This window comes from Pinus tabuliformis, chromosome 2_2 (assembly GCF_031772625.1).
Source record: "Pinus tabuliformis cultivar Carrire ecotype Pingquan chromosome 2_2, CPIR1, whole genome shotgun sequence".
Lineage (NCBI taxonomy): Eukaryota > Viridiplantae > Streptophyta > Pinopsida > Pinales > Pinaceae > Pinus > Pinus tabuliformis.
The window spans coordinates 575797200-575823202 of record NC_142300.1 but is presented as its reverse complement, the minus strand read 5'-3'; the positions used below and the strand labels follow the sequence as shown (position 1 = coordinate 575823202).

The 26003-nt window shown below is 39.3% G+C and overlaps 1 pseudogene; it reads right to left on the bottom strand.

Annotated features, from left to right (window-relative positions):
* Nucleotides 1–20974: 20974 nt before the first annotated feature.
* On the bottom strand, nt 20975–23882 carry LOC149193973 (uncharacterized; annotated as a pseudogene).
* Nucleotides 23883–26003: the final 2121 nt, after the last annotated feature.

Below are 26003 nucleotides of genomic sequence, written 5' to 3'. Positions count from 1 at the left end.
GTATATTTTTCTAGGCAGTGACCAGTTGTCAAGAATGAGGCGATTTGTTCCAGGTGGTCCAGAATTTCCTCTACTCTAAATAAATCAACATCGAGCAACCGATCATCTATTTCTCCTTCATTTTCCACTGTTTCTATCCGCGACAAGTGGTCTGGTCCCACATTGAGTTTGTCAGGCTTTACCACTACTTCAAACGTGAATTCTTGGAACAACAACAACCATCAGCATATTCTCTCCTATAACACTGGCTTGTTTACTAAATACTTGAGCACAGAATGGTCTATGAAAAATTTGAATGGCATGCCCAGTAAGTAGTGTCTGAACTTTCAGAGAGAGTAAACCATTTCCAGGGCTTCCCTTTTGGTTGTTGTGTAGTTCGTTTCTGCAGTAGACAACTTCTTGCTAGCATAATACACTGGATGGTCCATGTTTTTCTCCCCTGGATGTGCTAAGACTGCTCCAAGTGCTATTCCTTATGCATATATGTGCATGTGGAAGATTTTGTTCCAATCGGGATACACCAATATAGGGGCGATTACTAGTCTCTCTTTCAAGTTATTCAGGACTGCTTGGCATTCCGCAGTCCAAATGAACTCTTCTATTTTCTTCAGTAATTTCTCCATTGGAGCCATGATGGATGTGTAATTTTTGATAAATCACCTATAGTACCCTGTATGCCCAAGAGTTGCTCTTAGTTGTTTGATGTTGTGTGGTGGTTCCATGTCGATAATTACCGCAACCTTTGCAGGGTCTACACATACTCCATCCTTACAGATGATATCACCCAACAAATTTCCAAAGGGGACTACGAAGATACATTTCTTGAGGTTTAAGGGGATCTTCAATTGTCTACATATTTTGAACATTATTCTCAATAGGCTGGTGTGTTTTTTCAACAGACTGTATACTATCCAGTCATCCATGTAAACTTCTAGGAACTTATGAATGTAATCTCTAAATGCAGCTATGATGATTCTTGAGAAGACTGCTGGTGCATTTTTCAGTCCAAATGGCATGACATTGTAGACATATGACCCCCACTCCATAGTGAATGTTTTTTTCCTCTTATCTTCTTCAGATTTGACTTGATGGTAACCCGAGAAACCATCTGTGAACGAATATGCTTTGTTCCCCGCAACATTGTCTAGGACCTCATCGCTAAAGGGCATGGGAAATGGGTCATGCACACATGCATTAATCAGGCTCCTGTAGTCGACACATACTCTGGTTTTAGTTGCGTCCTTCTTGTTCGAAATAACTATTGGACTTATCCATTCAGCTTCATCCACTAGGAAGATGATCCTTGCCTCCAACATTTTGTCAATTTCCCTCTTAACTCTCTCTTTCACTGTTGGGTTTAATTTGTATGGTCTATGTTCTACCGGTCAAGCATCTGGTCTCAAGACAATTTTCATCTCCCCAAGGTTTCCTTTTATTCCCTTCAGTTCTGCCACTGAAGACAGGAATAGGTCTTGATATTCATGCAATAGGTCGAAAATTTCCTTGGTGGTTTGTTCGTCCCAGTAGTCTCCCACCGATGCTATGTTAGGCTTATCGTCTAACCCAATGTTCTGCTTCCTCAAATTCATTGGTAGAAGGTGAGCACCTTTCGTTAGGGGGATCTCTTGTATATCCCTCTCCCCTTCCATTTCCCCAAAGGCCACTTGTCTCAGTCCCTCCATCCCATCATCATCATCTAGTCCTGCGTCTACCCTATCGCACATTGCATATCTTGGCGACTCTATCTCATACAAATACTGCAGAAAACTTTCGTTGGGCCCTCCTTGAACCAACAACTCTGATGTGAACAAAAATCCCTTTATTGCTTGGAGTGGCCCTGTCATTTGCATCTCGTCCCCTATGAATGAGAAGTTGCTAACAAACTGTGCCTCCACGGTATCCCAATCTGCTATCTATCGACAGAGCTTCTCTTGGACATACCACGCTCGGGGAATAGGTCCGAGGGTATGTATAAATGCATGTACCCATCGATCCCTTGGCATTCCTCTACTTTTCCAATTGACCATGCAATCCTTGATGTGCTCCTCTGGACTTGAATCCCCCTTGTATTGTCCCTTATCCTATGGCTAATCTTCATCACGGGCAAACCTTTCCTTCATGGTTTGTTTGACACTCGGACATTCTTTTAGTGTATTTTAATGCGTTCTCCACCATCTTACCAGAGTTACCATGAGGTCGATACTTAGATAGGAGATCCTTTGATCCTCTGTTACTTCCCGGTCTACTCTGTCTAAGAAGGAGTCCACGGGCTTAAGGCCATGGTACCTCGGGTAGTCAGCCATCTCCATTTCTCCCCAGTTTTCTCGACTTGTGATCACACACCGTCTAGTGGTCAATTTGTATCCCCCCTGCTGCCATGCATCCCATGCAAATTCTGTGTTGGATTCTGAGCTTTGGATGCTTTGATCAGTAAACTGGCAACCCTCTTGGTCTAACCCTCTTGGCCCATCCTTGTCATCTACTGGTTCTGTGAATCTAGGCCTTTGGTAGGGGTCTAATGGTTGGATCACCCTTAACCCATCTGCTTCGAAAATCATCAGTTCTTTCTTTAGGTCTATGACTATGTAGTTCTCGTATGCCTAATCAATCCCCAGGAGTGCTGGGTATGGGTCCTTATCCACCATGATGTCAATCACCTCAAATTTAAATGTGGGCATCTTCACCCCCACCACATCAACCTCTACATTCTCCAATATCCTAATTGGCAGTATGCAATACTGATTTTCCATTCTTAGTTGAATTAGTGAGTATTTTAATTGAGGCTTCCCTATTGCCTCCCAAGTTTTCCTAAGTAGGATATTTATATCTGACCCCAAGTCTAACATGGTGTCTCTTATCTGGAATCCTGCCACTTGCACTTTGATTCAGAACTCCTTGTCGCTTCTTCTCTTATTCCGTTTCACTCTTCTTGAAGCTTTCTCTGGTAACCCTACACCTGGTCGATCCACTTCCTCTTCCTCCAAGGATACCACAAACTTTAGACTTTTTCTCAATTCCTTCAGCATGTCTTCATCCTCAACAATTTTCAAGAATATTTTAAACCATTCTCCAATCGGCTGGGTGTGATCAGGCATGTGGTTCTGCGGTCTTCTAGTATCCTTCTCTGCGGTCATCCCTTTGAACAGCTTAGCCGCCTCCTGATAGTATTGCTTTTGGCGTTCAGGCTGATACCCATTTTGTGGAGACATCGCTTTAAGGATTAAGGGGGGTTCCTCTGTGTAGCGATCCTCCGCTATCTTCTTCCCTCCTCTGGTGACTATGTTAATATTGGTTGCCGGGAGGCCGTCATCAATCCATGGTTCAACTTTCACCAAGTTGGTCCCTCTTTGTCTGGTCCTTTCTTCCCACTTTGCAATGAGTTCTGGACAACCCTCTGTTGCGTGGGTATTAATTTGACATTGCGAGCACCAAGGTCTCCTCGGCAGTGGACATTCTCTAGGAACATGCCCTTCCTGATCACACTTGTAACACCTCACAAGCCCTCTTCCTCCTATTCTTCCCCCTCGTCCATTTCCTCCTCGCCCCCCCCCTGGTTTGATTCATTGACACTGAACGTGGACCTATCCATCCTTTCTGCTATGGCATCCAGCGCTCGACATTGATTAGTGTGATGCGTCGTTGATGCACAAAAATCACAGTAGGTATTATTGGGGACGTTAGAGTACTTTTGAAAAATGGGGTACATCTGTGGCCGGTGTCCATATGCCCTACAGACTTCACAAAAGTCTTGGGTATTCCTCCCTGGGAGGGCTCCTTGCGATCCCACCACTGCAACTCCCGTAGTTGGTTGGGTTCCTGATGACCCTGTAACCCCACCTGCATGATTAATCCCTCGCAACCTCGGGCATTCTATCGAGATGTGCCCCTCCACAATGTAGTGGGTGCACCAAACATTGGGTCTGGCTGGACGCACTGGCTAAAGATCTTTTAATTTCTCCATTAAGGTCATGATCTGGTTCTACAGGCCTAAAATCGATGGGTCTTGCAGGCTCGCCCCTCCCCTGTACTCATGCAGGTATCCCACCATAGCTTCTATGCATGATGCTTGTTCCAACACATCCTAGAGGGTTCCTATCTTTTGTTGTGTTAGTGGCATTCTGGTCAAAGGCAATAGTGCCTTAATGAACCAGTCCCGCTAGTGGTTTGGGTCCAGAGTGTAACTCAACTTGGAAATGGCATCCTTAAACCTTTACATAAGCTCCCAAGCCATCTCTCCTTCCCTCTGCTTAATCTCCCAAAGTTCCGATAGCCCTTGCTGATCCGTCTGTGTTACCTTGAACTCCTGCACAAATCCTCTCTTGATGTCATCTACTGTGGGGTTCTGATTTTGCTCCGCCTACTTTATAAACCAGCATAGATCACTTTCTCTTAGCGTGGTTTGGAATTCTACCACCCTTACATTGTCTGGAGTTTGACAGGCCCTCCAAATAGCTTTGCAGAGATACTGGTGCTGCTTTACATCCTCGTTTCCTCTTCCCGCAAATTCGGGGTATCTGGTAAAAGATCTTGCCATATTTATCTGGGTAGGTGCTATCAGCACGAACCCCTTTCTACCCAGTTGTTGGGATCCCTTTGATCCTATGTTACAAATATTAATGGTTCTTGTGCTGGTCCCAATGTTGAACTGGACTCGGTATTTATCCCGCGTGCTATATACCTGCACTGCCTTAGCTAAGCTGATAATAAATTCCTCCAGATTGTGATAAAGTACTAGGGGAAGATCAGGGGAAACAATACCTACGTCTCCGGGGTATTGCTGCTAACTCTTAATGGATGCTTCCTCTTCATTGAATAACCTCCTCATCACCTCACCTGTATCCTCCTTGCTTCCTTCTTCATGCCCATGTGGCCTCTTCCCTTGTGATACGTCCCTCGCAACCTGCACTTGCGATACAGATTCCACAACCTGTAGGGAAGGTATGTCCCCATTTCCCCGACTTTTCCATATTCCTTCACTGCTCTCGCTTTGCCCATTACCATCTTCTCCTTCCTCTTCGACTTGGTGTTTTCCCCTCACCGCTCCTACTTGGTGGGGCCCCATCCTTTTCTCCCCTAGAGTGAATCACCCTCGCTTGCTACTTATCCGCTAGCAGTGCCCTTCTTTACGCCCTAACATATCTTGCTTTCTTCAGTTCTTCAACATCCATCCCTTCAGCATCATCTCTATCCCTCAACCGGTAGCATTCCCCCCTTTACATCTCCCCTCGGTACCGGGGATTTATGCTACCATTCCCGCAACAGGAGAAGACAATAGTCCTTCTTCCACCATAAACATATTGATCCATGTCAGGACTTCCCTCATCAACTCACCTCTCAGTCCCGAGCCGAATACAACTTCTGCTTTTGAAAAAGGCTGATAACTCTCCGCAGAAAACTCAACTATGTATCCCTCCACCGTAGTCCTTACCCAAAATTCGACTGCTTTGGTCAGATCATTATCCAACTGTTGCAACAGGGCGACATCTGACAGGGTCTAGCTTCGGCAAGCTATCACCAATCCACTTGGCTGAGTCTATCTCTTTAGCCTTCTTAACCAATTGTATAGATCCTCTGGGAACTTACACGAAAAAATTTCATACTGATCATTAGAGCCGTCAGCATATAGAATTTCCTCGCTTACCTTGCTGATCATTTGACTCCTACGGGTAGCCTGCTCCACTAGAAACTGATCTACTCTATGGTTCCACCAATCCCTTATCTCTCTTTTAAATATCCTTGACACCATAGTCTGAACCAGTTATCGTACCTTCAGGTCCTGACAACGGAACCATTTGTTGGCTTGTGAGATTCATCAGGGGGGAGACCCTGGGTTCGGGCACAGGAGGCCGACAATGGTCCACTGTAGTCTAGGACAACGCCGGCATTTTCATCTTACCCCAAAGGGCCAAGGAGTCTCACTCGAGGCGCGCCACAACCAAAAGAGAGAAGGGTTCAGCATGGAGTCGTGAAAGTCTTAACCGAGTTGCATTCAATCAAATACATGAATGCATTATATAAAACACAGAGATAACAACATACTCATGATGTCACACGAACTACCGATTACATGCAATTGTTAAGTCATTAAAAAAAAGTTTAAATATCCCTCATACACAGGGCCCAAATACATAATAAACCGCAACTGATCTTAGCAGATCTTTATATTAATCATGACAATTAACCATTACAACATCACCCAGCTTCCACCGTAAACAACTACATAAAATACCCGGGTTAGTTCTGCGGGTATTGTGCAACTTCACGGACCATGTCCTCTCAGCTCCTGCGATCTTCCCTTCCATCGGCCACAACAAGAATCCTTTTCACCTTCCCTTAACCTTGCCCAATCTAACCCCGCTCCTTTCCTAGTCTTCTCTTTTTATATCCCTTCTCTGTTACTTGGACTACCAGTTCTTCCCCTTGCTTGCTTCTACACCTTCCTGCCCCCTTGGTTGCCTTTGCCTCCCGCTGCTACCTTGCCGCAACTCTTGCACAACTTCTTGTTCCGCCAACCAGCCGTTGCTGCCACCCGTTTCCCTCTCGTCCCTTGGTCAGTCAGAATTGCTCAAAACATTTTCAAAATGTAAACAAAGGCCCCAACAGAATTTTATTCACAATGCAGATAACAGATAATGGAGAAATATAAATCACATTTGTATTACACAACATGTCTGGGCCTTGGATTGCTTTGTTCAGGCTGAGAAAATACAAATTTATAGGGGGTGAAGGAGGATCTAGAATCCTGCATGTGATTCAAATGAAGATCTAGAAATTAATGGCGGTGTGGTAGGTTCTGCGCAGGTGTGGCGGTGATGGCTGAAGATGACGGAGTGCCGGGGAGTCGGCGCCCGACAATAGAACAATGTGCGTCGATTTGGGTTCAAAGGGATCACTAAATTTCATCGTCTCTTCTAAGTGAATTCCAAAGATTTTGCGGTATTCCCCACCATATGTGTTAGAATAATCCCAACGTTGTCTATCTCTGTTCATGTGATGTCTATGCCTGTTCATGTGACGACGAATTCAGTATTAGTAAGAAGCAAGCAGTGGTAGTCGACAGGTGTAGTTGAAGAAATAATGACAGTTGTTGTAGTTTCTACGATAGCCAGGATGTACAAATTTTCATGTTTGTGAATGAAATGATCAAGCTCTCAGTGGAGAGTCTTCCTAGTTCTATCAACTGGTATCAGAGCCATGGAAGAGGCATGGAGGAACCGCCTTGAGATGTAGCAAGCAAAGGCTATGTTGAGATCTAGTCATGGGTTTCATTGCTCTGCGTAGAGTGGAAAATCAAAGAGTGCGTGGGCTGACCCTGTAATCGACCAGGTCACAATCCACGTCATAATACATTGTGAGCATTGTTTATTTACTGGCGAAAGAGAAGGGACAAAGAGTGTTTCGGTGGCTAAGTCAGAGATTGGTCGAAAAATAGAATCACCTGCACAAAATCGTGGAGTGAGAACTGAGTCAGAGATATGTTTCTCATGGCAGGAGTGTTAGTCCAGTGCACTGATCCGAGAGGAGTCGTACTGTAGAGCCTCTGTCGTATAGTTGGAGACCTGTTGAAAGTTGCGGAGTAGTGTGCTACGAATTTGTTGAAGGCGAAGCCGCTAAAGACCATTAGGACGGGAACATAGAGAAGTTCGCTGCATATCAGAGTGGATTCGATAGTCGGATCAAGAAAAGGAGACAGAGACGCTTTTGCGCAGGCTGGTGGAGAACGACATGAAACCCTACCACGCTGTAACGACGACCAAAATTGTGGGGCTCTGGCTTGGGATTGACTGACAATTGGAGCTTAAGGCAAGAATCGTTCACAGGTTTTCCTTTACAGTTTATGACGAGAAAAGAGAGTTGCATTGCTTGGGAAGGGACTACTTTGAGATGGATCTTTCCTAGCCATCGTGGACGTCACAGCTGCCTATGATGGACTTGGGAAATGATTCATATTTCTTAAGTCTGCGTGTCGATCCCCCCTTCGCTGTGGGACTGTATAGTCTAAAAATCATTTTGTTGTTTGGGAACTACAATGAACTACGTCGAAGATGTGACAGTTGGATGCGTAGGGAAGAGATGTTGATCGTTGTGTAGAGATCGTTGTTGATCTGAGCATGAAGTGGGCGTGGAGGAGCTGAGGAGCAATGTTCGAGTAATCTTTGGAGCGATGGTTAAACCAGGTGTCGCGTGGAGGAGCTATCCTAGCCCACACTTGGAGGACGCCGAGTCAGAAGATTGAACCTATTAGAAGTCGAGCGCTGCGTGGAGGTTATTATGGTGTTGTCAATTGAAGAAGCCATTGTAGACCGATGTGCTGTCAAGTGAAGAACACTACAGGAGAAGATCGATGTTGGAGTCTTGCCTGACAGGAGGAGGTGTAAACCCGAGCCAGCTTGAAGCAAAGTGAAGAGTTGTGTTGCTGTCCTGTTGTGCATAGAGCAGCATGAGGGAGTTGGTAGTGAGCGTTTGATTCTATACCTAGGGTTACAGTTCATGGCTGCCTAATGCAGAGGCTTGAATATTGTCCACCATGTTAAAAGAAGTTGTACAACGAAGAGCTTGTGCAGATCAATTGACATGTGGAGATTGTCATCCTGTTGGTTTTGCTTTCGAGACAGAGCTCAGGTGAGCTGTTGAGAGGCCGCCCTGTGGAGTTGTGTGCAATCTAGTGTTCTACGGAAGAGGGCATAAGGGTGAGCCTATGAGTGTTTAAGCTTGATGGTGTGCAGAGCTGTGGGATCTGTGGTGTGAAGAGCCAGAGGAGGGCTCAGCGGTTGTGAAGGGCAAGTGGAGTCTGCCCTATTGTTGACGATGTTGGAAAGCGTTGTTTCCAGTGGCGTCCACTGAAGAGGGTTGTGTTGCATGTGATGATTGTATGGCACAGAGAGTGATTCAGTGGAGTAGGAGTGTCTGCTGATGAAGATTGTGTCAACTGTGACACCTGTGTGGCGTAGATCGCAAAGAGTATCCAGTGGAATTGTTGGCAGATAGGAGTGTCTGCAACACCGTGTCCACTGAAGAGAGTTCTGTTGTGTGAAATAAATAGCAAAATATGAAAGCCCCCTTATCAATTTTTTTTTTGTACTATTGTAAGGCCTAGCTGAGACTAAGACCAACAGGCACTTTAAAATTTAGGTCGTTGTGATTAAGGGGAGGTTTGTTAGAATAATCCCGACTACCTGTTCATGTTACTTCTATGCCTGTTCATGTGATGGCGAATGTAGTCAGCAGGTTAGTTAAAGAAATAATGATAGTTGATATAATTTCTACAACAACCAAGATGTATGAATTTTCATATTTGTAAATGAAATGATCAAGCTCTCATTAGAAAGTCTTCCCAGTTCTATTAATATGTTGATCATTAATTAATATGTTAAAAAATTATGTAATGAAGGTATCTAGATTGGTTTGTATTATATCTTGAAATTCAAATTGAGTTGTGCTACACAAATTGACCTTTAATTCTCAGTGTGTTCCATAGATTAGTATTGCAATCACAATGTATACCCAATGTAATACTGAATGTATATCAAAATCCCATGGTATGTGGAATGTATATTAATATTTTAATGGAGATTTCTTCATGGTGAAAAGAGTATAAGAATTTTGAGATTTTCCTTTTGTTTACACATATTCCAGATTTTCTTTAATTACTATAATTTACGTATAATTTCTTTGTTATCTACTTAAGAAATGTTATCTAATTATTATTTTATAAAATTTTGATGTGAATTTCTTTTGAATTTTTTTTTAACATTTCTTAATTACGGTATAAAATTTTGATGTGAATTTTTTTTGAACTTTTTTTTGTTTAAATATTTTTTTGATTTCGTGTTTAATTGGGTATATTTTCACTTTATACTGTGTAATTTTCGGTTTAGTATTTGTTGTTTTGCATTTTGATGATTGATTATCGTATGTTGATCAAGAAAATTGAGAAAAATTAGAAGTGTTTAATTACAAACAAATTCAAAATTAAGAGTGCAAACAAATTCAAAATTAAAAGTGCAATGCTTTATATTATCTTGTTAAGTGAAACATGGATCGTTCTTATTGAAGCAATTGCTATGGTGCGAGTCATAAGGTATTTTTAAAAAATTGAACAAATGGAAGAGGGCAGATGGCCTAAGGTTGTCTTTAATGACATATTGTGCCAAAGAAAGAAGACTTGGATGCATCAAAATAACAAATGGTTTAGTAAAATGGGGTATTTGTTTGAACATGTGTCCCATAAACAGTAAAGAGAAAAGTTTTTGTTATTGATAAGTTCCACAAGCGTATTTGGGATAAGGACCTAGGGAGAAAAAAAAATACTATATAAAAGTGTTTAATCCCTCTCATAATCATCAACAAAAAGCATACATAGAGACCGATATTTTTTGGAAAGCCAAAATTCTTATTCCTCACTTAATGACTAATTGTCATTAATAATCATCAACAAAAAGCATACATAGAGACCGATATTTTTTGGAAAGCCAAAATTCTTATTCCTCACTTAATGACTAATTGTCATTAACAACGTTGTGAAACTGGGTGCTGGAAAATGCCCAAAGAAGTGTGGGAGGAAAGAGTATGTATTTTTTGTTTTTTCAGAAAAGTGGAAACATAAAAGCACTTCATTTTAGAATGTGAGGCCTTCAAAGACAACAGGGAAAGTTATGCAAATATTCTCGTAGGTAGCTCTTAGGATACTCTGATAAAAGAAGTGTGGGAGGAAAGAGTATGGTTTTTTGTTTTTCGGGAAGAGTGGAAACATAAAAGCACTTCATTTTAGAATGTGAGGCCTTCAAAGACAACAGGGAAAGTTTGCAGATATTTTTGTAGCTAGCTCGTAGGATAATCTGCCAAAAGAAGTGTGGGAGGAAAGAGTATGTATTTTTTGTTTTTCGGCAAAAGTGGAAACATAAAAGCACTTCATTTTAGAATGTGAGGCCTTCAAAGACAACATGGAAAGTTATGCAGATATTGTAGTTAGCTCTTAGGATGATCTATTTAGCTAAGGGTTTGTGGAGAAAATGAAAGTGTTTATTGTGAGGCTTCACAGAAAAATAATTGAATACATCAACCAGATGAAAAAACAATCTTTATCCTCACAAACATTAATATATATATAAATGAAAAATAATTTTCACACTAAATATACAAAATGTACATAACTGTGGCAGAATGCCATTTTAGAACATATTTGAAATCTATTATCCGCCACAATGACTTACTTTAGACCTTGATTACAGGGTGGAAAAATAATAATCGCAAATGTTCACTCGGGTGCGTTGGTCAAGGTTTTGTCGCCAGGTTTGTGTGCCTTTGCTCCTCGGATTAATCCACACATTAATGAATCGATCCATTTCTATGCAATTACAGCTACGTCCCAGGTGATTTTTGGAAATTCTGTTGATGTTCTAAACATCATTAACCTTGCTACTGGAAACTGTATTAATTGTGGAAACTCTGTATTAATTATAAGACGTACCGGTGGCAGAGCAATTGTGAAAATAATTTATCTATTAATTATAAGACGTACTGGTAATGTGGCAGAGCAATTGTGAAAATATTTTCGGATAAAAGGGATCGAAGAAGATCATGTAGGTGAATTCCAAAGAGACGAAGCAATGTCTACGGTAATCACCACTCTATTTTGTTAATCATCAATTAATATGCTCAAGATTCTTCAATGAAGAGGATGAAGAGATTCGATATGGTTTGTATTATATCTTGAAATTTAAATTCACTTGTACTACACATTGGAACTTAATTCAACAGAAAAAACAACGTCTTTCTATTATTAAAACAAAAGATGTTACAAATTTTACAGTTATAACTCGATTAACCTGTTACTGTAGAAAGCAAATTTCAAAATTAACTGAATTGGTCAGTTACTGAATTGAGCGGGTTACAAAAATTCCACATAGAAGGGTTATCAAAAACAGATAAGATAACAAAAAGAAAACTAAAAGCTTTCAGAATTAGAAATTAAAATCTAAAGTGCAATTTTACACGACACAAATAATTTTTTTCAATGTTTTATTGATCATAAGATTTACAAATATAGAAGATATAAGATATAATACACAGATTGATTGATATTTCTGGGTCATGATTCCAACTCACAACATAGGAATCAGTACACTCACAATAACAATTACATATGAAATAAAAAAATTACTTTACTTCCAACGTTCAATCGAACCCACAAAAATATAACAAACACCAAATCAAAAATATCGCAAACAGAAAAAAATTAATTATTGCAGTTAATATATAGATTGTTAGTGGTTATGTTAGTATGTAGTTTTTGTTTTAGAGAAATGAGAAGGATATTATATTAGAGGAAGAGTATTGGAGGTAATTGCAAGTGTTATTTATTTAATTAAATTGATGATGAATTATATTAGTTGAAGAAGATGAACTATATTAGTTGGTTTGAAACGTCAACCCAATCTTAATGATGTGATTAATCGGAAAGAGATGTAAGAATTTTTCCATTTAACTTGTTTTTGGATAAGTCTAACACTTCTAGTCATACACATTGACCAATATGATGAGGCATTGGTCTATCAAGATTGTTATTGGATATATATAATTGTTGACGTGAAACCAAAACACTAATACTTTCCAGAATGCTACCAAAAAATTGATTTAAATTCAAGTAGAATCTCGTAAAAGATTGAAGCTTTCCTATCCTATTTGGAATTGCATTTGTAAAATTGTTGGTATCTAGATAAAGTTATTCAAGCTTCCCCAAAGTGGCAATTCCTTCCAGTATTCTTCCATTCAACCAGTTTGTGCCAGATTAAAGAAATTCAACTCACTCAATTGTGTAATGGCTTTAGTAATACCACCAATCAAGCTATTGATACCTAGATTGAGATAAGTAACCTGACTCAAATTACCAATAGATTCAGGAATTTAACCATTAAATGAGTTGCTTTTTCAAGGGAAAAATAAGATAAATTTCTTATCAGACTTAAACGGCAGGGATTGGCTCAATAAAATTGTTATAACTAATAGGCAATATTTAGATAGAGGTGCATTTGCTCAAAATGGGAGGGACCGGACCAGTGAGTGAATTGACATCAAATAAAGATATGATAGGTTTTTCATTAAACCCAAAGCAGAAGGAATTGGACCAGTGAAATTGTTGAATCGTATATACAAATGTTGCAGAGAGGAACAGTTGCTCAAAGAAGCAGGTATATGGCTAGTGAGGTTGTTGACTTCCAAGTAAAGAGTGGATAGGCTTTTCATGAAACCAACTACAGGACGGATTGGACCAGTGAGATTGTTGAATCCGACGGACAACTCTTGGAGAGAAGTGCAGTTGATCGGAGAAGTTGGAATATTAGATGAATATTTCCACTTAGACCATTGTTGGTCAAGCGAATATGTTCCAACTTGACTAGACGACCGAATTCTATTGGTATAGGGAGTCAAGCTGTTTACTGAGAGTCAGATCCATTGAAGCCGTGTCTTTGGAATAGAACCGTGGAGCAGATTAAAGATGATGTCCAGCAATCGCAGCGCCTTTAACCGCCCAAACTCTGGTGGAATTATTCCTGTTAAATTATTCTGGGAAAGATTCAAAACTCTTAATAACGAGAGACTAAAAAGAGATGGTGAAATGCTACCTTGCAATCTTAATCCAGCCAGTGTTAACTCGTTTTGTACGCCTTCTACAGAAATTGCCATTCCAGGAGCACACGTTATGGGAGTTTTCTGCCGTCAGTTGAGCAGCGATGAATCCGGATCCGATGTGAGTGCCTTTCTAAAAGAAAAAGGGCCTCTATGTCCCTTTGATGGCCAATATCCATGGATGAAGATCTGAATTCACCCTGCTCCAGATTACCTCCGTCTTCCTTTAAAACAAAATCATGGGGCCGAAAAGAAGCACTTCCACCCATTTACAGCTGATCATGGAATAAACCATGTTGCCTGTGAATCTGTGAGGAATAAGTAACAGTGGCTGCAGAGACAGTAGTTAATGCAAGGCTCACAAATCACATAAGCATCGTCATCGTCATAGTACCTTTCTCCATTTCTCTTTCCCAATCCTAACGGTTTCAATGGGTTGCCTGTGAGATCCCTTGTGTGCAAACACACATATAAATATTGCAGTTCTCATATCGAGTCGCTAGAGGTGCCCAATCAGTTGAAAAATTTAAATGCAAAATTGTTGGATATTTTTTAGTGGGAAAATACCAAAACCATACAAGCAAACACCACAGAGCCAATGCTCTGTTTCCACTGTTCCAGGATCTTTTGCACAGGGAACCTCTTAAAACAAAATGACTCATAACAGAGTATTACACAGCCATAAAAGCATTTCTATTGATTAAAATATAAAGCCTCAAACAACATTCATCCTCTTTGCTGAGAGGGATTTACCAAAACTTACATTCACCCATCAAAACTCTGTTTTCACCTGAGAAATTACTGTGCTAGGTTTACTGCAATAAAACCCATTTTTACATTTGCTAGTGTAAAACTATTTTACACATACTGCTGTAAAATATTTTTACATTTACATCTGAGTGAAATCCTTTTTTTTTCATTCCTGGATTTTCACATTACATAAAAAACTTATGCGATCTTTTTCTTTTTGCATCTCAATGCAAATCCAATTTCATTAATAAAATCTTTGCACTACTGTGCAATGTTTTCACCTGCTTCATGTGCGCTCCCCTCATTTTTGTTCATGCACTGCTGTGCAAATCTTTCTCATTCCTCTTTTGCTGCCCTCCAAGTTCTCTGGTTCCTCCCATGTGCGATTACTACAACATCGAGCATTTCTTTTACTCGTTCCATGTGTTAAAAAAATAATACAACCACACACCTTTTTCTTGTTTCATTCGATATGTTTTTTTTATAATGGTCAACACTTCTTTAAAAGATATGACACATATGATGTATGTGCCCATAACCATTTAAAGGGGCCACCAAAAATTACGTGAAGCATTAAAAACATTAACTCCTCCATTCTCGGCGGTCAACCAATAGGACAAACACTCCACGCAATGTGATTAATTTGCTGCAGGCCCGTGCACCTTCAAAGATCGACGACTGAGGACGATGAGGCAGATCGGACGGCTGGAGTGGATATCGGAAGGCAGTTTAATGCTGAGCTTTACCTCCCGATATGTCAGAGATGCTGATGTCAGGTGAGAGCCACGCGTCTTCACCAAATCGCATCGGAGCCAAACATACGGAAACTGCTTTTCCTTGGATGGCGGTGCGATATGGTCTGGGCGGTTTTGTGGTTTCGTTCGGTGGTTTTTGGGCGTTGGTACGGCTGCTCCACGGGTCAACTCAGCCCGCTGTTGAAATTACGATTTCAACACTCCCCTTTAATTTCAACTGCTGGGCATTCAATCTTACCCAAGCACTTCCTCTCATGGAGGGATTCCCCAACACTGCTGTTACAAAAATATCTTCCTCACATAGAGGGATTCACCAACTGCTTCTGATGTAGTTCCACAAACAAACAAAGTTGTCTTCCTCTTAATAGAGGGATTAACCTGAAACTGTGCTTAAGAGCACCTTCCTCATGACAGAGGGATTCACCATAACAATGTGCTGAAGAGCACCTTCCTCTTGACAGAGGGATTCACCTGTGACTATGCTGAAAAGCATCATCCTCTTGATAGAGGGATTCACCACGACACTGTGCTGAAAAGCACCTTCCTCTTTAATAGAGGGTTTCACCAAATGACTGTGCTGAAAAGCACCTTCCTCATTAACAGAGAGATTACAAACAGACATTGCTTTAGATGCAGTTTCAAAAACAAACAATCATTGTACTGCTGTGTGTGCAAACTCATTACACTGTTCTTTTATGCTGCTGCATATTCTCTACTGCACTGTTGTGCCATCTTCTTTACTGTGTCTATCCCACACTGCTGTGTCTACACTTGCACTGCTTCTGCACTTTTCAAAGACAAAATACTCTGTCTTTCTTGGAACAATTACACTGTCCCAATTTATAAATTTACACTGTTGTGTATAAACATTTCTTACACTCACTGTTGTTGCATATATTGCATTTCAATTCAATGAACAACAAATTCATTACATTTACCTTTACTGCTGTAAGGAAAATTTCTTTTGCATGTGCTGCTGTTCAAAACTTCTTGCTACTGCATTTTTTTTATTTGCATTGCTGTGTGCTTCTCCTTCTTGCCATCATGTTGCTGTCCATAACTTCTTGCTGCTGCATTGCCTTTGCAATTTGCACTGTCGCTGCCTTTTGTTTCATCATACTGCTGTGTGCCCATACTCTTGGCACTTCATTCTCCACAAAAAAATAACACAGGCTGCTGCCTTTTCTTATGCACCCTTGCTTCACACAATCTTAGTCTTCATTTTTTTTAATTACACAATGCACTACTGTGCAATTCCTTTGGCTTTCTGATGCCACACACATTCTTATACATCCAATGTGCATTAAAAATCTGCTGTCCCTGTTTTTCTTTATGCGTTTCTTTGCATGTTGCATTGCATACGAAAAAAAACATTACATTTTTCACTGCTGTGTGAAAAATTTCATTGCATTCTTAGCCATTGGGCATTTACGCTCTGCTGCGTTTTACCTTCTTCTCATTTTCTTCTCACTGCTTTGCACTTTCATTCCCAATACAAAACATTTCATCTGTTGTGTATTACACTCATTCTGCTGTGAGTATATTCTCTCACATTACATAGAAGGAAACTACCTTCCATTGCTATGCATTTCAATGCATGTGCACCACAAAAAAATTTCAAACTGCTGTTTTATGTTCTGTCTTCCCACTGCTGTGAGGGTTTCCAAGCTTTGCATTTTTCTCTTATCTCGCTGCTGCTCTTTACATTTCAGCGCTGCCATCTTTTCTTCTTTATGCATTTCTGTGCATATTGCATAAACACAAAGCAAAAACATTGCTGATTTCATCACTGCTGCATATTACCTTTCAGAGGGATTAACAAAGATTTCATTTGCAACTGCTGCGCTGCAATACATCCTCCATCAACAAATGACTGTTAATACAGTTCAGCAAACAAAAAATTACAAGCTCCCCTTTAATGTGTGCTTGTCTTCTTTTGGCAGACTCTTCTCAAAACAAATTTAGATCGACTGGGGAGTTCAAGGGGTTTTCAGATTGCCTTTCCTTCCTTCTCCATACTTGTGTAACTTTCTTCTTTTGCATGGGTCTAGCTTGTGTAAGAGCCCATGTCAAGTTACAATCTCGTGCCATATGCCCAATGTTATGACACTTGAAGCATTCTACATTTTTCATGAATGACATTTCATGATTTCTTCTAAAATTGTTTCTTGGAGGTTGTCGTAGACCACAACATCTATCTCCATGAAATGCTCTACAATCTTTTGCCATATGACCAAAGTTTGAACAAGCATAACAATAACCATAAAATGAACTTTGGTACCTGGGAGATGGAGGTTTTCTTGATGCACTTCTGAAGCCTTGCTGCCTTGAGATCCTTTGATGATCACCATTGCCTCTTGCCTTCTTGCCATCAGCTACATTTCTTCTTGGAGCTGGTTTTCTACTTGGAGCAGGATTTCTTCTATTGCTGCCTTCATTTTTCTCCTTGCCTTTGCTGGAACTAGGAGCATCACCATCTCTTTCTGGCTTCTTCACATCTCCTTTGCTTAAAGCATCCTCATCCTTGTTTGAGTGTTCACCTACATACCCAAGTCCTGATTTATCATATGGAGATCTGTGATAGCTAAGCATATCATCCAAAGCTTGAGAGCTCTTCATGATCTTGTTCATCCCTTCAACCTTCTTCCCGAGGAGGACAATCTCTTCTTCTAACTTTTCACATTCATTATTTTTCTTTGCTAGTTGTCCCTCAGTTTCTTCCTTGCTACAAGTAGCTTCAGCTGCTGCTACTTTAAGAGAGATGATGTCTGTCTTCATTTTGGAGATTTCTTCATCTTTTGCTTGACTGCTCTTCATTTTCTTTTCAACTCCTTGTGCCTGCTTCCTGGCTTCTTGTAGTTCAGACTTAAGGGAGGAGACCTCTACCTTGTACTGTCCAATCTCTTCTACAAGTTTGTTCACCCTCATGTGCCTTTGTTCAAGTTGACTTGTCAAGGCATCTGCCTGCTTCTTTGCTTCATTCAGCTGATTTGTCATGGATATGACTTCTTCATGATGTTTCTTCTTGCATTGGTCAAGCTCCTTCTTCAGCTTGGTAAGCTCTTCATCCCTTTCTTTTACTTGAAGCTTGATGAGGTCAAGCTTTTCATTCTCAGCTTCTATGATGGGTTCTTCTTGACTCATTGTCATGGTCAGTGCTCCCTTTGCATGAAGGTCATGCAGTCTGTCCCATATATCCTTTGCTGATGTATATTTTCCTAGATTCCTCTTCACAGAATCAGGCAGTCTATCCAAGATAGTCTTTGCTGCTTGTGCATCATACTCCATGGATTCTTTATCCATCTTGCTGTCATCAATCACTGACTCCCAGACTTCAATCCCCTCAAACATTAGGGAAGCCCTCATCTTTATTTCCCATACATCAAAGTTTCCATCAAACTTTGGAACATCAAATATAATGTATTCAAATGGACTGCCTTCTAGTTTAGTAGAGGAGGGAGACACATTTTTAGCAGGCTTGGAGGCTTTCTTCTTTGACCTTGCCATTCTTATCTAGGCTTTAAATACTTGACTGTGTTTTCTTTTAAATCACTGACTGTTCCTTTAACAGTAACACAAAAACTTAAGAAATACCTGAATCCCTTTGGCTGAATCTTCACACTGCTGGAGAAGCTTTTTCTGCTGCAACAAGAATCTTTCCTTCAGCTTCTTTGACACTTTTCAAGAGCCTGAACCAGCTCTGTCACCATCAAAGAGCCTGGACCAGCTCTGATACCACTGTTGGATATTTTTCAGTGGGAAAATACCAAAACCATACAAGCAAACACCACAGAGCCAATGCTCTATTTCCACTGTTCCAGGATCTTTTGCACAGGGAACCTCTTAAAACAAAATGACTCATAACAGAGTATTACACAGCCATAAAAACATTTCTATTGATTAAAATATAAAGCCTCAAACAACATTCATCCTCTTTGCTGAGAGGGATTTACCAAAACTTACATTCACCCATCAAAACTCTGTTTTCACCTGAGAAATTACTGTGCTGGGTTTACTGCAGTAAAACCCATTTTTACATTTACTGGTGTAAAACTATTTTACACATACTGCTGTAAAATATTTTTACATTTACATCTGAGTGAAATCCTTTTTTTTTCATTCCTGGATTTTCACATTACATAAAAAACTTATGCGTTCTTTTTCTTTTTGCATCTCAATGCAAATCCAATTTCATTAATAAAATCTATGCACTACTGTGCAATGTTTTCACCTGCTTCATGTGCGCTCCCCTCATTTTTGTTCATGCACTGCTGTGCAAATCTTCTCATTCCTCTTTTGCTGCCCTCCAAGTTCTCTGGTTCCTCCCATGTGCGATTACTACAACATCGAGCATTTTTTTACTCGTTCCATGTGTTAAAAAAAATACAACCACACACCTTTTTTTTGTTTCATTCGATATGTTTTTTTTTATAATGCTCAACACTTCTTTAAAAGATATGACGCATATGATGTATGTTCCCATAACCATTTAAGAGAGCCACCAAAAATTACGTGAAGCATTAAAAACATTAACTCCTCCATTCTCGGCGGTCAACCAAAAGGACAAACACTCCACGCAATGTGATTAATTTGCTGCAGGCCCGTGCACCTTCAAAGATCGACGACTGTGGATGATGAGGCAGATCGGACGGTTGGAGTGGATATCGGAAGGCAGTTTAATGCTGAGCTTTACCTCCCGATATGTCAAAGATGTTGATGTCAGGTGAGAGCCACGCGTCTTCACCAAATCGCATCGGAGCCAAACATACGGAAACTGCTTTTCCTTGGATGGCGGTGTGATATGGTCTGGGCGGTTTTGTGGTTTCGTTCGGTGGTTTTTGGGCGTTGGTACGGCTGCTCCACGGGTCAACTCAGCCCGCTGTTGAAATTACGATTTCAACAAAAATATGGCCTGGTCTCAGGTGTAACGCAAAAGAGTGTAAGAAGATGAATATATACTAAGTAGGATTGACAATGAACTACAGAACAAAGTACCTAAAATTAGAAGATAGTTAGCGGAAATGACACAATTATCACTATTTTTTTTAGAAGCGTTGTATGTTGGAAAAACAAACTATAAACAAGATCCCTGACATATGTATTTTTATATTAATATAAAAATATATTTTTCCATAAAAAAAAATAAGTTAATTTTTAATATCAAAATAAGAATTCAGACTTGAAAACTTATAATTTCATTCATACTATTATACTAGAAATATATACACGTTATTAAATCTAAATATTTCATAATTTTTTTCAAAAATAATATTCCACATGCTCTATTTTTAAATAAACTAAATTTGATTTTATCTTTTTTTTTTTTTATATTTTTAATATAAATAACCAAAAAAAATTCCGCATTATTAAAGTCTAAATCATCCGTAATATTTTATATTTTAAAAATACTATTCTAAACTACACTAAACAAAACATATTTATATAACAAAAACACAAGACAGAAGTAAAGTTGAAAATAAATATCACAATCTTTGTAAAATATTAGTTTATAAGAGCCAGCTACATTCTTTACAACATCCATACAGGGCAACTTTTTATTTAACTTACGTGTTTAACTAATTTGACTCATCAACGGATTTAGTTTCGTGAATATTTACGTGATTACAAAAAGGTCCGTTACAAACGGTTACGAATGTAATGAATTACAATTATAAACAGCTATAAAATGGTATGCAACGTGTTGAATATATAAAAGTAATGATGAAATATTATTTATTTATTTATTTTACTAGAAATATGGTGCAGTAATATGAATAATTATTTTATTTATTATCAAATATATGACATATATTTTTGTCACATAGTGAATCATTTACATATTATTTTGGGAATCTATACACTCCATAAAATGGTTGTATTTTTGGAGGTATGATCCAATCTCTAGTTTTTTTACATAACATTATTATGCTTACAAGCACCCCAAATCCAATCCCTGTCTCACTAACACCTTTCATTGTGCTTTTTTGAGGTTGTTTTTCTTTTTCCTGGCATGCCGGTAAAGGAAAACCACATAAACACTTGTTACTTTGAAATGAAGTAGAATTGAAAGTGTCAAATTGTGTTCCTTCCGGGATCCTCCCACAAAGTTTGTTGGATGAAATATCCAATGATGCAAGCTTAGTTAAATTAGAGAGCGCTTGAGGGATCTTGCCACTCAAATCATTATTGGCCAAGTCCAATTGTTCCAAAGTAGATATTTCACCAAGAGATGCAGGGATTTTCCCTTCTAGCCGGTTCCTTGATAAATTTAACAACCGTAGGCTACTGAGATTTCCTATGCTTGGAGGTATTTCTCCCACAAGATTATTGTTGGACAAGTCCAATATTGTGTTTGTGGACAACACATATGTTAGAGTGTACTCAAATCCCTTGATGACGATATCTAGATCCTCATAGAGTGTATTACCACTGAGTTTGGAAGACCCGACAATTTTGAATCCTTGGAGTCTTTGAAGATTGGATGGTATCCTTCCACTAATTCTGTTGTTGGATAAATCCAACACTTGCAATTGGGTCAGACTTGTGATGTTTGAAGGAATATCCCCATGAAGTTTATTATAACTGACACTTAAAACTCTCAACTCATGAAAGGATCCAAGGTACCCAGGTAATTGACCTGTGAATTCATTTCTACTTAAATCTAGTAGTTGAAGTCGGGTGCATTGAGCCAAAGAATTAGGGAGAGTTTGAAAGAAGTTATTAGAATAAACTGAGAGAACCTCCAAAGAAACACGAAATCCTATGTCTAGATTTCCACTCAATTTGTTCTCAGACACCTTCAACCTCTGTAACATGGTGCATTTACTTAAAGTTGGTGGTATTGTCCCTGACAAGAAATTGCTTTGCAACAACAAACTCTTCAAAGATTTGCAATTGCCTAGAGATATAGGAATCTTTCCATTCAACTTGTTTTTGGATAAGTCTAACACTTCTAGTCCTGCACATTGACCAATGTGATGAGGGATTGGTCCATCAAGATTGTTATCAGATATAGATAATTGTTGAAGTGAAACCAAAGCACAAATACTTTCTGGAATGCTACCAGAAATTTGATTTAAATGCAAGTAGAATCTTGTAAGAGATTGAAGCTTTCCTATACTATTTGGAATTGCATTTGTAAAATTGTTGGTATCTAGATAAAGCTGTTCAAGCTTCTTCAAAGCGGAAATTCCTTCCGGTATTCTTCCATTCAACCAATTTGTGCCAAGATTAAGGAAGGTCAACTCACGTATACCACCAGTCAAGCTATTCATACCAAGATTAAGGTAAGTAATCTGAGTCAAATTACCAATGGATTCAGGAATTTCACCATTAAGTGAGTTGCTTTCAAGGGTCAAATAAGATAAATTTTTCATGAGACCTAAAACTGCAGGGATTGGCCCAATAAAATTGTTATAACCAATAGACAATATTTGGAGAGAGGTGCAGTTTCTCAAAATGGGAGGGATAGGACCAGTGAGTGAATTGACATCCAAGTAAAGATATACTAGGTTTTTCATTAAACCCAAAGCAGAAGGAATTGGACCAGTGAGATTGTTGAATCCTAAATACAAATATTGGAGAGACGAGCAGTTGCTCAAAGAAGCAGGGATGTGTCCAGTGAGGTTGTTGACTTCCAAGTAAAGATTAGATAGGCTTTTCATCAAACCGAATACCGGGGGGATTGGACCAGTGAGATTGTTGAATCCGATGAACAACTCTTGGAGGGAGGTGCAGTTGCTCAAAGGGGGAGGGATGTGACCGGTGAGGAAGTTGCCATCCAAGTAAAGATATGATAGACTTTTAATCAAACCGAAAGCTGGGGGGATTGGACCAGTGAGATTGTTGTATTGGATAGACAACACCTGGACAGAGGTGCAGTTGCTCAAAGGGGGAGGGATATGGCCAGTGAGCCAGTTGTTACTCAAGTAAAGAATTGATAGGCTTTTCATCAAACCGAATACCGGAGGAATTGGACCAGTGAGATTGTTGTATTGAAGGGACAACCCTCGGAGAGCAGTGCAGTTGCCAACAGAAGTTGGAATAATTCCAGTCAGACTATTGTTGGCCAAGCGAACATGTTCCAACTTGACTAGGCGACCGAATTCAAGCTGTTTACTGAGAGTCGGATCCATTGAAGTCGTGTACAATTACACAATGCCTTTGGAATAGAACCGTGGAGCAAATTAAAGCTGAGGTCCAGCAATCCCAGCGCCTTTAGCTGCCCCAACTCCGGTGGAATTATTCCTGTCAAATTATTCTGGGAAAGATTCAAAACTCTTAATAACGAGAGACTGGAAAGAGATGGTGAAATGCTACCTTGCAATCTTAATCCAGGCAGTATTATGGCAGTCACTCGCTTTGTGCGCTTTCTGCAGAAAATGCCATTCCAGGAGCACACGTTATGGGAGTTTTCTGCCGTCCAGTTGAGCAGCGATGCATCCGGATCCGATGTGAGTGCCTTTCTGAAAGACAAAAGGGCCTCTACGTCCCTTTGATCGCCAGTATCCATGGATGAAGATCTGAATTCACCCTGCTCCAGATTGCCTTCGTCTTCCTTTAAAACAAAATCATGGGGCCGAAAAGAAGCACTTCCACCCATATACGGCTGATCATGGAATAAACCATGTTGCCTGTGAATATGTGAGGAATAAGTAAGAGTCGCTGCAGGGACAGTAGTTAATGCGAGGCTCACAAAGCAGATAAGCATCGTCATCGCCATAGTACCTTTCTCCATTTCTCTCTTTCCCAATCCTAAGGACTTGAATGGGTTGCCTGTGAGTTCCCTTGCGTGCAATCACACATATAAATATTGCAGTTCTCACATCGAGCCGTTGAAGGTGTCAGATGAGTTGAAAAATCTAAATGCAAAATATGGACTGGTCCCAGGTGTAACGCAACTTGCGGAAAGTGACGGAAAGCTAAAGCGCAAACACTCTTTCTTTGCTTTTTAAATGCCGTCGAACATACGAAACCGAACTTTCCTCGTTGTAACTGCTGCACGACACGTTTCGCAGCTAACAATTGTCATCCACCAAATCCTCGGCGGCGTTACGGCTCTTCAAAGAAATTTCCGCACCATTAGAAAATAGAGATGAAAATATGCCGTCATAAGCACTCCAGGAAATTTCCACACCATGAGCATAGGGATGAAAATAACCGTCGTAAGCACTCCAGGAAATTTCCACACCATGATCATAGAGATGAAAATATGCTGTCGTACTAATTGTTTATGTTGTTAATAGATTATCGAAAGAAAATTGTGGGAATTTATTTTCTTATATGCAAGTTAATTGGAAAGTATATGGAATGTGACATATCTCAAAGGAAAATGGTATAAATTTATTATCTTTTTCAAAAGAAATCGCTGATGCTCCTAATTATTTAGGAAATAAAGGTGGAGAAGTTATCAAAGAAAAGTGTGGATACTCATTTATTTCCTATGACATTTAATGGGAAGGTAAATGGAATGAGATGTATGTGCGAAGAAAGTTGTGTAAATTCATGATTTTTATATGAAAATTTGTTGGTATTAATATTGATTGGGACATAACTGTGAAGAAGTTGTCTTAAATTGAATTTGGTGCATCGGTCCCATGGTATTATTGAAGAAAAATGTGGAAACTTATTTGTTACATCATATTTATTGGGGAAGTCATATTAAATTATATATATTTGTGAATAAAGTTGTGCAAACTCACGATTTTATGTGGAAATTGGTTGGCACTCATATTGACTAGGACACAAAAGTGAACACGTTATAGGAACTATTTGTTTTTAGTTTGAATTTAGTTGGTGGGTTAATTTTTTGAGACATATTATCAAAGAAAGATGTTGAATAATTTAGCAAACACGTTGTATTGAATGAGATATTGGTAAAAAAAAGTTGTTGAAACTTATTCTAGATGAAATTTAGCAAGCATGTTGTATTGAATGAGATATTGGTAAAATAATTGTTGAAACTTAATCTATATGAAAGTAAAAAAATTGTTGAAACTTAATCTATATGAAAACTAGCAAGCAGGTTGTATTGAATGAGATATTGGTTAAGAAAGTTGTGCAAATTTACTAATTCTATTTAGAAGTTGACTTGTATGGGAAAAATGAAATAAGAAATGAACGTGAAGAAATTGAAACCCAATTCATTTGAATTTGAATTTTATTGATAGTTTGATTAAATTCTCTTAAGGAAATATTTATATTTAATGATTCATAGTGGAAATCAAAATAGATCTCAAAAATGAATAGAACTAAGAAGTTATGTATTATCAATATTAATATAAATAATTATAAAACAAAATAAAACATAAAACATAAAAAATAGGTAGTGTAATAATAAAATCAAATGTGCTCTATAGCTTCCAAAAGGACAAAAGTCTTGGTCCAAACAAACTTCCTATTGAGTTTTATATCAAATGTTGGGACTTCATGAGTGATAATCTTCTCTTTATTATCGAGTAATCTCGCTCTTTATGCTAGACGTTGGGACCTTTCAACTCTACTTTCCCTGCTCTTATCCGTCATTCTGATAACCATGTTTCTTTTGACCAATCGAGGTCTATTTCCCTCTACAACTCAATTTAAAATATCATCACAAAAATCATTGTGTTTCACCTAAAGCTCATCCTCTCCCACCATATCTCCTTTGAGCAATTTGGTTTTCTTTCAAATAGGCATATACATGAGGCCATTGGTATGGCTCAAGAGGTTCTTCACTCCATCCATACCTTTAGACAAAAATCCCTTGTTCTCAAAGTTGACCTCTCAAAGGCTTTCAATAGGGTCAATTAGCTATATATCCACCTCCTCTTACTTCACTTTAGTTTTTCCTTCTCCTTTGTGACTTGGGTTCTAAACTCTATCTCTTCC